Source organism: Cervus elaphus, chromosome 5 (assembly GCF_910594005.1).
Source record: "Cervus elaphus chromosome 5, mCerEla1.1, whole genome shotgun sequence".
Lineage (NCBI taxonomy): Eukaryota > Metazoa > Chordata > Mammalia > Artiodactyla > Cervidae > Cervus > Cervus elaphus.
Window position 1 is genome coordinate 37068105 of NC_057819.1, and position 13059 is coordinate 37081163.

General features: G+C 40.0%; 1 protein-coding gene across 2 annotated transcripts in view; it reads left to right on the forward strand.

Annotated features, from left to right (window-relative positions):
• SPATA5 (spermatogenesis associated 5) overlaps positions 1 to 13059 on the forward strand; it is a 330546-nt gene that overhangs the window by 309990 nt on the left and 7497 nt on the right. The gene's annotated exons all lie outside the window — the stretch shown is intronic.

Genomic DNA, 13059 nt, shown 5'->3' on the forward strand with positions numbered 1-13059 from the left:
TGGAGAACCACACTGGTTTGAATCACAAAAATAAATGAGAGTCCTGATTTTCCTATTATCACTTCCTAAGCCCACTGCCAGCCCCATGAGCTCTGCTGCTGCCTCTGCCACCACCACATTAGTGTAGCAGCAGTGTTGATTGCCAGAAGGCAGAGACTGCAAGTGAGACAGTTCCAGTCACCAGGCTTTGGACAAAAGCCAGGTCAGTTCTGTAGCATGAAGCCACGTAGACATGTGGAGAATGCGAGCTGTGACTAGAGCTGGCTGAGGCTGAAGGCCTTTTAAAGGCTGGTTAGGGCGAAGCAAGGCAAAAAATGGGAAGAAAAGATGAAATACAGGAACCAGAAAGTATGACTTCAAGACTCACTGTTTCTAAAATTTTGAACAAGTAGTGGTTGAGAAAGCAATATTCTTTAATCATACTCATGCATGAATAGGAGCTTCTTACCAGGTAGATGACTCTTCTTTACTTTGTCCCACTTGATTGTTTGTAGACTACGATTGACATATAAATAAGGGAGGAAAAGACTGGAAACAACTCAAATGTCCATTGCTTGGAACCTGGTTGAGTAAATATGCAGCTATAAAAGAAAAGAGAAATGGCTGTCAGTATAGCTATGAAGTGATTTCTTGGACAAATTGTTGAATGGAAAAGTTAAGGGCGAGGAAAGATTGAATAGTATACTAACATTTATCTAAGATGATGTCAAGAAAGGGATGGGAAAGCTTCCCTTTTATAAATATATCCCAATCAATACATGAAGGAATACCAGAAAGATGATACTACTGTTTTGCAACCCTAGTGAAGTAAAGGACTTAGGCAATCATGAGTGACTAAACCATAAAAAGAGAAACAGCCAGGCATTATATGAATCTCAATATCTTTGAAGTATTTGTCCCCAAAAATCAAACCTGAATATTTTCAAGCTTCTAGATCTTATTATGATTTATAGGAAATAAGGAGACAGAGGAACATTTTAAATCACACCACAGAAATGCTCAGGAAAGTAAAGAATGTGGGAAACTATATCAGACACATGATCCAGTTTCTCCAACATGAATTTTAAGGGAAAAAAGGGAGAGAAATGAGATGTATTAATGAAATGCAATGTGTAGGTCTTCTTTTGACCCCAGTTCAAACAGATTAGCTGGAATACATTTATGAATAATGGGCAGAATTTTAACACTGACTAAATATTGACTATATTAGGGAATTTTTGCTATTTGTAATGTGGAATAATGTTGTCATTATGCTTTTTAAAAAATCTTTTAGAGATATGTGCTGAAATACTTGTGGATTAAATATTATGATTCTGAGACTTGCTTCAAAAAATTTACTGCCGTGTTGGGGGTAAGAATTAGAGTTTAGATAAAATAGAGTTGGCTGTGAGTTTATCATTGGTAAATGTGGGTAACAGGTGAATGAGAGTTCATTATATATTATTCTCTGGACTTCCCAGGTGTTGCTAGTGGTAAAGAACTGCTTGCCAATGCAGGAGACGCAGGTTCCGTCTCTGGGTCGGGAAGATCCCCTGCAGAAGGAAATGGCGACCCACTCCAGTATTCTTGCCTGGAAATCACATGGACAGTGAATCCTGGTCAGCCATAGGGTTGCAAAGAGTTGGACGTGACTGAAGCGACTTAGCACATACACACACACACACACAATCTACTATTGTATATGTTTGAGTTTTCCCTAGTTAAAAAAAAAAGCTTCAGTGAGAAGGAAAAAAATATATTATTCTCTCTCTAAATATTCACTAAGGGCTCAATTTCATCTATTTTCCCCTTTCTCCACTACTCTGAAGAGAAAGAGCTGGTCAAGTTTACAAAGTGGGGTTGAGCTGGTGTGAAAGACACTTAAAATCATTTTCAGACACGTAGAATGGTACAAGTTTTTCACACCTGGAATACTGTCCGTTTTATTCTTCCCCTCCTTAAGTCTTGTCAACACACATTTCTAGTTTAATTGATTTAGGAACTGTCTTCAAATAAAGTTTCCATAAACTTCCAAACTGAACAACTCCAGACTCAAGTTTTGTAATCTATTAGCTATATGACCTCTTCCACCATAAAGCAAGTGGAACTTTTATTTGCTTTCTGTTCTGATTTTCATTGAGACTTCTCTCGTTCCTTAGAAAGAGAATGGATTTAACACAAAGATAACATCTATTTTTGACCATGACCCAGTTAGAATCATCACTCAAAAAGAATAGCTTTAATTTTTACTGTAGATTCCATAATCATTGCCAAAGAAATTGGTCCTTGAGGTTTTTCAGCTTTATCATATTTTGTATAAATACTGCATGCTGATTACTCCACTGGAGCTCCATCAGTATCATATTTTGGATGATCCGAAAATCTGTTGTACAGCCCAGATTGTTATCTGGACCCCTAGTGAGCAGCCTGATCTAAGAAAATGGCAGCTAGAAGCAACTGGCTGCACTGAGGTATACTGAGCACTATTTCTGAAAGTATGGCTGGCAGGCGGGCCATTGCCCTGGTGGGCGCAAGATCAATTTGGCATCTTTTCAACAGAATGTTTTGAGGTAATGTGTTGCCAGACAGCATTTGAACCAATGTATAAGCAACACAAATTTGCATATAAATGAAGAAGGGCCGAGGACACTTGAACATTCTCTCTCACCCTTCAACCAACCATAGGCCTGCCTCCAGTCACCTATACTTACAGGACCCCAAGGATTTTCACTCCCCACAGAAAACTACAGAGTTGTCACGTCATCACAACATGAGAACGCACACACAGTTGATAATGGTGCAGAGGAAATGATCTACCTCACTTTGACCCCATCGTAATACCCACAGTGACTGGGCTAAGCCATTCAGAGACTTGCCACAGGAGTTTTGGTTAGTGGAATGAGAAAATAACTTTCTTGTGGCTAAAGCTGTAAGATACAAAACATAGACACTGCGTATTGCTGTGTTTTCAGCCATGTGGAGAAAACCACTCTGTAGTGAGTAAGGAGATAAAAAATATGAGAGAATGAGTGCCTGGTTCCAGTCGGCCTGCTGAGGCCAAGCTACACTACTGTCCTCAGGTTCCTTTAGACCCAATAATATCATTATAATAAATTTCTCCTTTGATGCAAATTGAGTTTCTATCCCTAGCAGTCAAGGACTAATCTACAGCAGATGTCACAAATGATTGTTCATATTTGGAAATGAGAAAACATAAGAGAAGCTGAGGCAGAATTTTATCCACCTTACTAAGAGGTATTCACATATGGAGTGTGAAAAGTATTCATGAGTCCCCTTTGATTAAGGTTAGCTTGGTTGTGTGTGTTATGGCAATTAAAGAATACATATCTTAAAGTCTTTTCAGGACTTGGGTTTCTTCTTAAAGAAAATAAAAGTGTCCATTAAAAGGTTGATACAAAAAGTTAGTAATTTTGAGGTTAACCCAAAATTTAGCATAATCTTCCATGGGAACATTTGTATATGTATGTGTGGGTTTTAAATTCCACAGATAGCACTAAAATGAGAAATAGGCAAAAAGGTGTTTTAAAATACTTTGTTTCAGCATGCAAAATCTCGTTTTATTACAGAATTCTTTTGCTAAAGGCACAGCTCTGCTGGGTTGATGCCAGAGTGATGGGATCGTAACAGCCTAGTTAATTTTAAAAGATTTACAGATGCTGGGCTTCGAACTACTGATAGTAAAATATACTTCACACTTTAATATAGTGCTTAAACTCATGCCACATCTTGTGGACTTAATATTGCATCTGCACATGAGTGTGTGTATGTGTTTGAATGTAGATATGTTTATTTCAAAGAGAAGAGTTGGTGGGGGAAAGCAGGACAGACCTGTAAAATAACTCAGAATTTCTTGTGCCTCTCACATTCTTCAGTGTAATTATAAAGTATGTACAGAAGATACATGAACACACTGTATCAAGGATGGTATGGGTTTATTTCCAGTTAGATGCCAACATAATGGGCTTCCCTGGTGGCTCTCAGATGGTTAAGAATCCGCCAGCAATGCAGGAGACCCAGGTTCAATCCCTGGGTCAGGAAGATCCCCTGGAGAAGGGAGTGGCTACCCACTCCAGTATTCTTGCCTGGAGAATTCCATGGACAGAGGAGCCTGGCAGGCTACAATCCATGGGATCACAGAGTCAGACACAACTGAACAGTTAAGAATGCACGCACACCAGCATAATAAAACAGACGTTCTTGTTATCAAGGTAGCCTATCTAAAGTTTTGTGATTAGATCTCCAAATAAAAAATACAGCCCTTAACAGGAAATTCTTGGCACTTGCTCCAGTTTTCTCCTTTTACAACATTATAGGGTCCTTTTATGTGTATATTTTATCATGTATAATAGAGAATACATTGACTAAGATTGCAAAATAGAGTCCATTGTATGGTATTCCCTTGTGTCCAGCTGACTCATCTCCATAAAAAAAAAAAATTTCTATTCATTTAGAGATATCTACTGGTCTCTTTCCAATGAAAGATTTTTTTGATGGTTAGAAAAAGTTGATGGTTAGTTTAAAATGATGAGGTAAAATATATGAAAACAGTCATGAGATTTACTAAATACACATACTCAAATTCACTCAATTTTACATCTTTAGATTTTAAAAATTATAGACGAATAATCTATGCTTTAAAAACTCACCATTAGCTCCTTAAGTATAACAACTGCTGTGTTTCTGATAACAAACCAATCCCACCAAGTGATAATTTAATACATTAAAGTTTAGAAAATGTTAGATGTTATTTTTTCATTATCAATAAGTAGTTTCATCTGTTCTCCTTTTTCATAACCCTTTCCATGTCTGTGGATTGCTTTCATGGCCTTTCTCATAGTTTTTAGTTTATCCTTTACAAACGGACATTTTTTCAGTCTCTGGCTCTTTTCATTGCTGAACTTGTCACAAACCTTATTCTCTCATTAGAATTCTTGTAAAAGAGTTTGGGTAACAGTAGTTAAGAAAGAATGTTTAAGTGTCATAGATCATTAAGTAATGGACTTAATGATCAGAAGAGAAAAAAAAAAGAATGTTTTGGTTAAAGCCTTCGTAAACTGAATCATCTTTATTCTTCACTTTCTTCTAGATTAAGGGTACTATAATGAAAATGATTAGCCAGTGTGGCTCTTACAAATATTTGTAATTTCTCTTTAAGTTATGCCATATATATAATTTTTTAATTGTTAAAAGACAGGCACTGTATCTTACTACTACCTTTTAAATCGGTAAAATCAGGGATCTTTGGGACATTCAGGAAACAGTTCAAAGTGTATCTCACTGCTGGTAAGACAATAGGCCATATAATTTCTCAGATAAGGAAACAACAACTTCAATTTCTCAATACCCCAGTGTGTGATGTCATTACCAAACATCAAAAGCTACATGTATTAAAATTTAAAAATTGACTTATAGGTTATCTAAAATTACACATAGTTAATATGTGCCACTTGTAAATTCTAATCTCATCTTGGGAATTTGGGTTTTGCATTGCTTAACTAATGTGCTTAAATTTGCAGTCTTAGTGTCTTATTATCCTAACCTTTTTTTTTTTAAATAAATGAAATAGAAGTCTTTAGTTCCTCTTCATGTAAATAAAGACCTAAATAAGCATTTAGTTACACCTAGAAGCAGCTATAGAATTGTTCTGGGCACAAGAGGAAGGTCTAAGAAAGTAAAAACTCCTTGTCTTTACTGTGGTTGACCACTACATAACTCCTGTGCTCCCTAACTGGCAGTTCTAGCCCAGCTGCATTCTGCCCTAAGTCATCTGGAAAGGGGAAGATAGATACTATTATGAAGCATTCATGGGACTTAAGAAGGTTTAAATTGTAGTTACTATAGAGTGGTAGTTCTTAACCTGTATGGGGTTCCTTCTTTTATATGATGAAAGCTTGAACTGTCTCTCTACATATAAATTTTCACAGGTCTCAGTATGTTCTTAGACCCATCTAGCTATCCAAGGACCCTCGTTAAGAATCATTCTTATGTAGCCAATAAACACACAAAACTGGTGAAGTAATAACTTGAAATAGCATCCAATTCATTTTACAAATAAGACAATGTTGATTTATAATTATGTGAGTTTCAAAGAATATAATATGAGCTTCTAAGCAAGTGGCTAATAAGCCATACAAGCATTAGTCCGTCAGAGGAAAGAGATCACCTTAAAATGTAAAAGTAAAAGGACCTCCCTGGTGGTCCAGTGGTTAAGATTCTATACTTCCAATGCACGGGGCTCAGGTTCAATCCCTGTAGGGCAACTAAGATCCCACATGCTGCATGGCATGGTCAAAAATAAATAAACAAATGATACTAACAACTATAAAAAAATTTTTTTAATGTAAAAGTTGAGAAGATATGTGAATATATACTGTTAGGTGTTCTAGAATATCTTATTTGATGGTGATATCATTTAATATAGATCCTTTTAAAAAAATATTTATTAATTTACTTTGGCTGTGCTGGGTCTTAGCTGTACAAAGTGAGGTCTAGTTCCCTAACCAGGGATTGAACCCAGGTCCCCTGCATTAGCAGCACGGAATCTTAGCCACTGGACCACCAGGGGAAGTCCCAGTACAAATCCATTTTTATTTATTTATATGCTACTGGGAAAGAAGAGCTTTCTTTTCTTTCAGGACAGTACTACTGTAAATGAGAATGATGTCTGGAAAAGAAGTGTGAATTATCTTGTCTTCTCACTCCCTGTCATGAGCTAATGGTGTATTTAACATTGGGTTTGCTCCCTGGAACCCAACTTCAAATGCCCTTTAGCTAGCTAACTATTGTGAAGGCATTTTTCTGTTTAACACAGATAGTCATTATCATTATAGCATACTCTTTAAAATGACTCTGAGAGTGGGAAAGGAGAAATGAGCTCATTTAAGTCAAGACTGGGTGTAGGGTGGGTGAAATGGGTGAAGGTGATCAAAAAGTAAAAAACTTCCACTTATGAAATGTTAGTCCTGGGGATGTTATATACAGCCTGGTGACTGTTAATGACACTGTATTGTGTATTTAAAAATTGCAAAAAGAGCAGATCTTAAAAGTTCTCATCACAAGACAAAGAAATTTAAAACTGTGGTGATTATTTCATATTATGGACACATAGTGAACCATTATGTTGTACTCGTAATACTAATAAAATGTTTTATGTCAGTTATATCTCACATAAAGAAAAAAGAGGGTGTAAAAAATTCTGACTTCCAAGTATTCCATTCCATAGTCAGAGTCCAGAATCTCAAGGTAGACAAGATGCAAGGAAGAGTACCCGAGGCATTCCCAAAGTTCTGGAGTTTCAAAGGAGGCACTTTTCTGCATGGTGTTGGTGGGGCATGGTGTGGGAGTTGGCAGCAAAGACGGTTGACAGATGACACACAGGGTCTATTAAAACTGGCTGAATACCCCTGCTTACCTCCTCCCTCCCCCAGCCACTGCTTCCCAAGCTCCACAACCCTGGTCCGGAGGATCTGACCCTTCAGACAGGGGCTGGGGCTGGAGCGGGGGGCAGGGGGGCTGGGGGGGTTGGGGGCGTGCTAGCTGAACTTTGTTTGCTCTCCCCTTTCTTGACTATCTCTTGTCATGCTCTTTGCCTGGGGCCAAGCACTCCCGTTCCTAAATGCTTTTTACCCAGTTAGGTACCTCTTCCAGGGCCTTAATAGCTTTGCAGGCATAACTTGGTCATCAGCCCCCCCGCCCCTCCTGCCCCCCCAGGGGTTCACAGATACACACCTCAGATGATCCACTGTGCTCCAGACAATACTGCTTTTTTAGTACAGAGTAGACAGTTAGTTTGGCTGCAGTTGTCACAGCAGGAGCTGTGTTTGTGTGTATTTAAAGCAAAACAAAATGTAAAAGCTACTTTCTCTCTCTGTTCAGAGATAGCTCAGCAGTAGCCCTTTTCGTAGACTCCCAGAGGTTAAGAGACATGCTAACTTGGTATGTTTGGAGAGTGCAGCAGGGCCAAGGCTGCCAGCCTTCATGGGCCTTCTCATCTAGTGAGGGAAATAGACATTTACTATTAGTAACTGTCGTGACAACTGTGAGATAACGGCATGGTAGTACAGGTTGCTTCCAGAACACAAGACGGGCGATCTGAAGCAAGCGGGTGTGGGAAGGGAGTGAAGTTGCCGCTGAGAGTGCCGCTCAGTGGAAACATTCACACTGAAACTTGAAGGAGTAGGTACATTAACCAGTACTTTCCACAGTCTTGCTCCCTGAAAGCGGGACTTTGTTTTCTTCACGACTCTGTTCCCCAGGGCCTGGAACCTTGTAGGTGGTCAGTAAAGATTTCTTGAATGAATGGAGGGTTCCCAGCATCTGTTTACCTTCTCACCCCTCTCCTGCTTTACTTCGGGCTTCTTATGTTCTCTCTATAGCCATACCAGTTGGTGTGTTCTTTTCAAAACTAAAAATACTCCTTTTTAACTTGTTAGGGTTCAATTAATGTTAGAAACATTTCAAATTCCCACAGCTGCAGATGGTTGCAGAAACAATAAGAATAAAAACCCTCAGTCTTTACCCCTGTGGGATGGTCAATTCATTTGTAAATTTTTCAAAAACAAAAACTATTATGGGTTTCTCCATGTAAGTAGTAACCATCAGATGTACATACACTCAGCTATATATTTCAGAGATCACAAAATAACTTTAAATCAGCAAAATTAAGCAACCAAGGAGTTTTTCCCCCTTCTCTAATATCATTAGACTTTGAACATGGCCTTACAGACCTTGTTTTCTTTTGATTCAGTACTCTGCATGGCGCTCTAGATTTGACCTTAACAATTCCAGGTGGAGTCACATCATAAAGCCTATTTTGCATACAATCCAAGGGAATGTATAATTCCTTAAATCTGAAATTTGCCCTTCAAAATTCTCACCTCTAGCATACCCAAGTAAAAGTTTATGTGTGAGGTGAATTGTGAAGAACTTTAAATCAATGCCATCAGCTTCCCTGGAATTCCCTTCCTGGACTGGTCCCGTTTTCGGCTCTGATCTGCGTTCTTGGCCTTTTGGGGCACCCCTGGCCGTTTGTGCCTGTGACAGTCAAGACTCCATCTGCTGCTCCGCGGCCAGGAGCCCGCTGCGTGCCCTTCAGTCACATCTTTCAGGCGCGGCCATTGAGCCACCTTTCACCGCGTCTCAGTGGGCCCGGGAGAATGGCCCTCGGCCTCGCGGTAGTACATAATCTCCCAGGTAGCCTCCTCCTTGAAGCACCTCCAGTGGCAGGCTATTCGCAAACAGCGGGACACCACTCTCTACTGGGTTCCTAATCCCTCAGACACACAGGGGAAGGAGGTCGCGGACTCTGAAAGTGAAAAGAAAAGCGAGGGGGCGGGGAGCCGAGCGCACACAATGCGCCCCCGCCGCCCCGCCGCAGTCCGCGCCAGCTGCAGCCCAATTAAGCTCAACAGGTCACAGGTGTTCCACACAGACGACGCTTTTAACAAAACCACTTTCTTGAAAATACCTAAGACGTCGTTTTAAAGCACTGCAGCCCATTTCTTTTGGTGGATTCTTTAAAGCTATTTAGTACACTTGAAATACAAAGAAGATGAAAAGCACGTTTAGGCCTCACTGGAAGGCAAGCTTTCTTCGTTCCAAACAGCGGGAGCCAGGGAGAGAAGGGCCCGCTGCCTCAGCGTGGACTGGGCGGGTCCCAAGAAAGGGCTGGAGGGGCATCTCCGACCGCCCCAGCTCCCCGCAGTAGTCAGCTCTGCACCGTGCAGTTCACCTGCACGGCCATCTCCTTGCACCCATCATCCTTGTCCCCAGGATGCAGGTGTAGTTTCCCTGTGAACTTTTAGAAAAGCAACCCTGACAGGCGCTGATAAATGAGGTAAACGAATTCAGCGCTGCAGAGCCGCTTTTCTCATCATCTGAGGTCACCCTATAAATAAGCCGCCTCTTCCCCTACATTTAAAATCACTGACAGAGTTTCTCCACAGACCTGAGTACACACTCTGGGCCCACAGGAGGGGTGATGGGAAGCAAACAGAACTTGAGTTGGTTGTTTAGGCCACTTTCAGAAATGTGTTACTCTACCACCTTGGAGGATACAGATAATCTCTGAGAGGTAGTTGGGAGCTTAGTGGGTGGTGACAGTTCCCTTAGGATTTCAGCTCCCTGTTGGAGGTGAGCAGCTCCAGGCCTACTCCACAGGCCTGCACGAAGCAGTGTCCCTTCTTCCTGACCTCACCTGCCCCTCAAGGCCAGTGTTCCTGTTGTCATTGTCTTCATTCTTTTACAGTAAGTAGAAGAGAAGTGCACATACTACCCAGCCTTACCTGGAATGGAGGGAACTGTGCTTGAAGTTGCTGTCGGGCTCCTATTTTTCATTGCCCCAGGAAGGCAGGTCGTGCTGCTGTGACGAACAAGTACCCGAAATAAGTGCCCAGCGTTTTCAAGTTTTCCTTCCTGTTGATTAGTTTTTGGTAAACAGTTTTTGCCTTGATGGTCATTCTCAACAGCATCAGTTAAAAAATGCTGCCGCCCGTTTAGAAACCATGTTGGTTTTAATTTTCGCAATATGCTTCTTTCTGTTTTACAAAGCTGAGCCACCTGTTTAAACTCTTCTTGTGTCGTGGACTGGGGGAAAGAACCATAGGCTATGTGTAAGAGGTTTCATTTTTTTTTTTCCTCAGTGAAGTAAGACATTGTTCTTATTCTTCGTGGCATTCAGAATTCTGCACAATTGCCTCTTTTGCCCTTTTGCATTTAAAAGTGAGGTAATTAGATTTCCCAAGGTTCAATGGTCAAGAGCCCTGTCATCCCGGGAAGTTGCTTCCCCACACCCCTCACAAGAGAAGTTGTCTCACGTAATCCAGTTATTGCTGTATTGTTGCTCTAAAGGCACTGCTTTTTCAGAAGGCAAGCGTAGCAGGAAAATTCATACTCATATGGCCCTTTGCTAATATTGCTGAGTTGTTTTTTTTCCCCTGCAGTTGAATACAATTACTCTTTTCTTCATTGACTTTGTTTTGAGGATTTGTAAACATTTTCATAAAAATCTTTTCCTTTCCTACCTTTTAGGAGTTCATCTCAAATATGCCTAAATCTTTCATACAGAGATTTCCTATTTATTTTGCTATTTTTCAGATATCTGACAGATCTCTTATGACTGCTGAATAAATGGAAAGAGGATTTGTAACATGTTGGCACCAAATAAATGAGTGTCGTGGACACTGAAACACAACCTATCTTAATCACTCTGACAGTGAGATCTGAGGCTTTTTTGGTCTTGTTTATGCATTTACTCAAATAGAGACTAACTGTTTTCACCTTTCAGCAAATCACATATATATTTTAAAGTTTGGGTATTAATTTTTTAGTCAGAACTGAAAAGGAACACAGAACATAGACTCTGAGCTTTACAGAGTCAGCCAAAACATTTTGCTTTTACAACATAATGGCAAAAACAATCTTATTGGTAATTGGCTAATAATTCATTTAAATGATGTAGTCTGCAGCCTATGGGGAAAGATGACAAGATGGTGAAGGGATTAGGGGAAAGCTTCCAAAATCCTCTTTGCCAAAGATGTTAAAGCGTCTAAGTGCTAAAGAGTGTCTTTCTAAACAGGTTAGTTCAACATTCCAGACAGTCTGTGACTCAAATTCGTGTATTGGTCTACACTTCTCAGTGAGATTCTTCTGTGGCCCCATGGGAAGAATTCATCTGAATTCCCCCGTCACTCGATGATTTTGAAAGTGAAACCAGCAGAATGATGAGCTCTGTGGTCCCCATGTACACTGTAGAGATATACATACATGTACACACATTCATTCAGTTTCCTTAAAGCTTCAGAGACAGTAATAAGAAAGGTCCTAGTTTAAATTGAAGGCCCTTCTTCTCAGCTTCTATAGGATTCATTCCCAAATAGAGAGGTGTATTCTTAATAGCGAATTTATCTGAAAAGACCTCACCTCTCCTAGCTCAATACAGAAAACAAAATCCTTCAGTAATGAATTGATGCCAGGTTACTTTCACCAAGTGAGGCAATAAACATTGGCACAATTTGTTAAAACAAATCTTCCATTTCAGTTATCTAAACCAATATATATTACTGCATTGTTGGTAAATTTTGGGGAATCTTTCTCAATTAAAGTGCAGGTTTTTCCCCTGTTACAGCACAGGGAAAAATTTACTTTCCCTGTATAACAAATTTTGAAAGCGTCCCACAAAATAACAGGCATACTTGTATTCTTGCTAAAATTTCTGATCTGTATCACTTCTAAGGAGAGAATTAGATTCAAAATGATGCCCCAGACCAAAACATTTGCTTAAAATGAACATGCATCAGTATTAACTAATTTTTCCTATTGAGTTTATCAATCTAAAAACTTAAATATAACTGACAAAGTCTAGGTCATAATAGACTTAAGTAAAAATATTACAGAATATTGGCCAAATATTAGAAATACGTGTATAACATACAGTTTTGAAAAACTTGTTAGTTAAGGAAGTGCTCAATTCAGTTCAACAAATGCATATGTATTAGGTATAGGTTCAACGCACAACTGTGTCCTGTGGCTGCTGCCTTTTGACTCCATTAAAAAGACTGGCCCTCCTCCCGTCTCTCTTGCTCAGTTCTTTCCCTTTTCTCTCTGTTCTGGAATTTGTTATTGCTGTTCAATCACTCAGTCATGTCTGACTCTGTGCAACCCCATGAACTGTAGCACACCAGGCTTCCCATCCTTCACCATCTCCTGGAGCTTGCTCGAACTCCTGTCCATTGAGTCGGTGATGCTGTTCAACCATCTCATCCTCTGTCGTCCTGTCCTCCTGCCTTCAGTCTTTCCTAGCATCAGGGTCTTTTCCAGTGAGTTGGCTCTTGGAATCAGGTGGCCAAAGTACTGGGGCTTCATCATCAGTCTCTCCAATGAATATTTGGGATTGATTTCCTTTAGGATTGACTGGTTTGATCTCCTTGCAGTCCAAAGGGCTCTCAAGAGTCTTCTCCAACACCACAGTTCAAAAGCATCAATTCTTCGGTGCTCAATGTTCTTTATGGTCCAGCTCTCACATCCGTACATGACTACTGGAAAAACCATAGTTTTGACTAG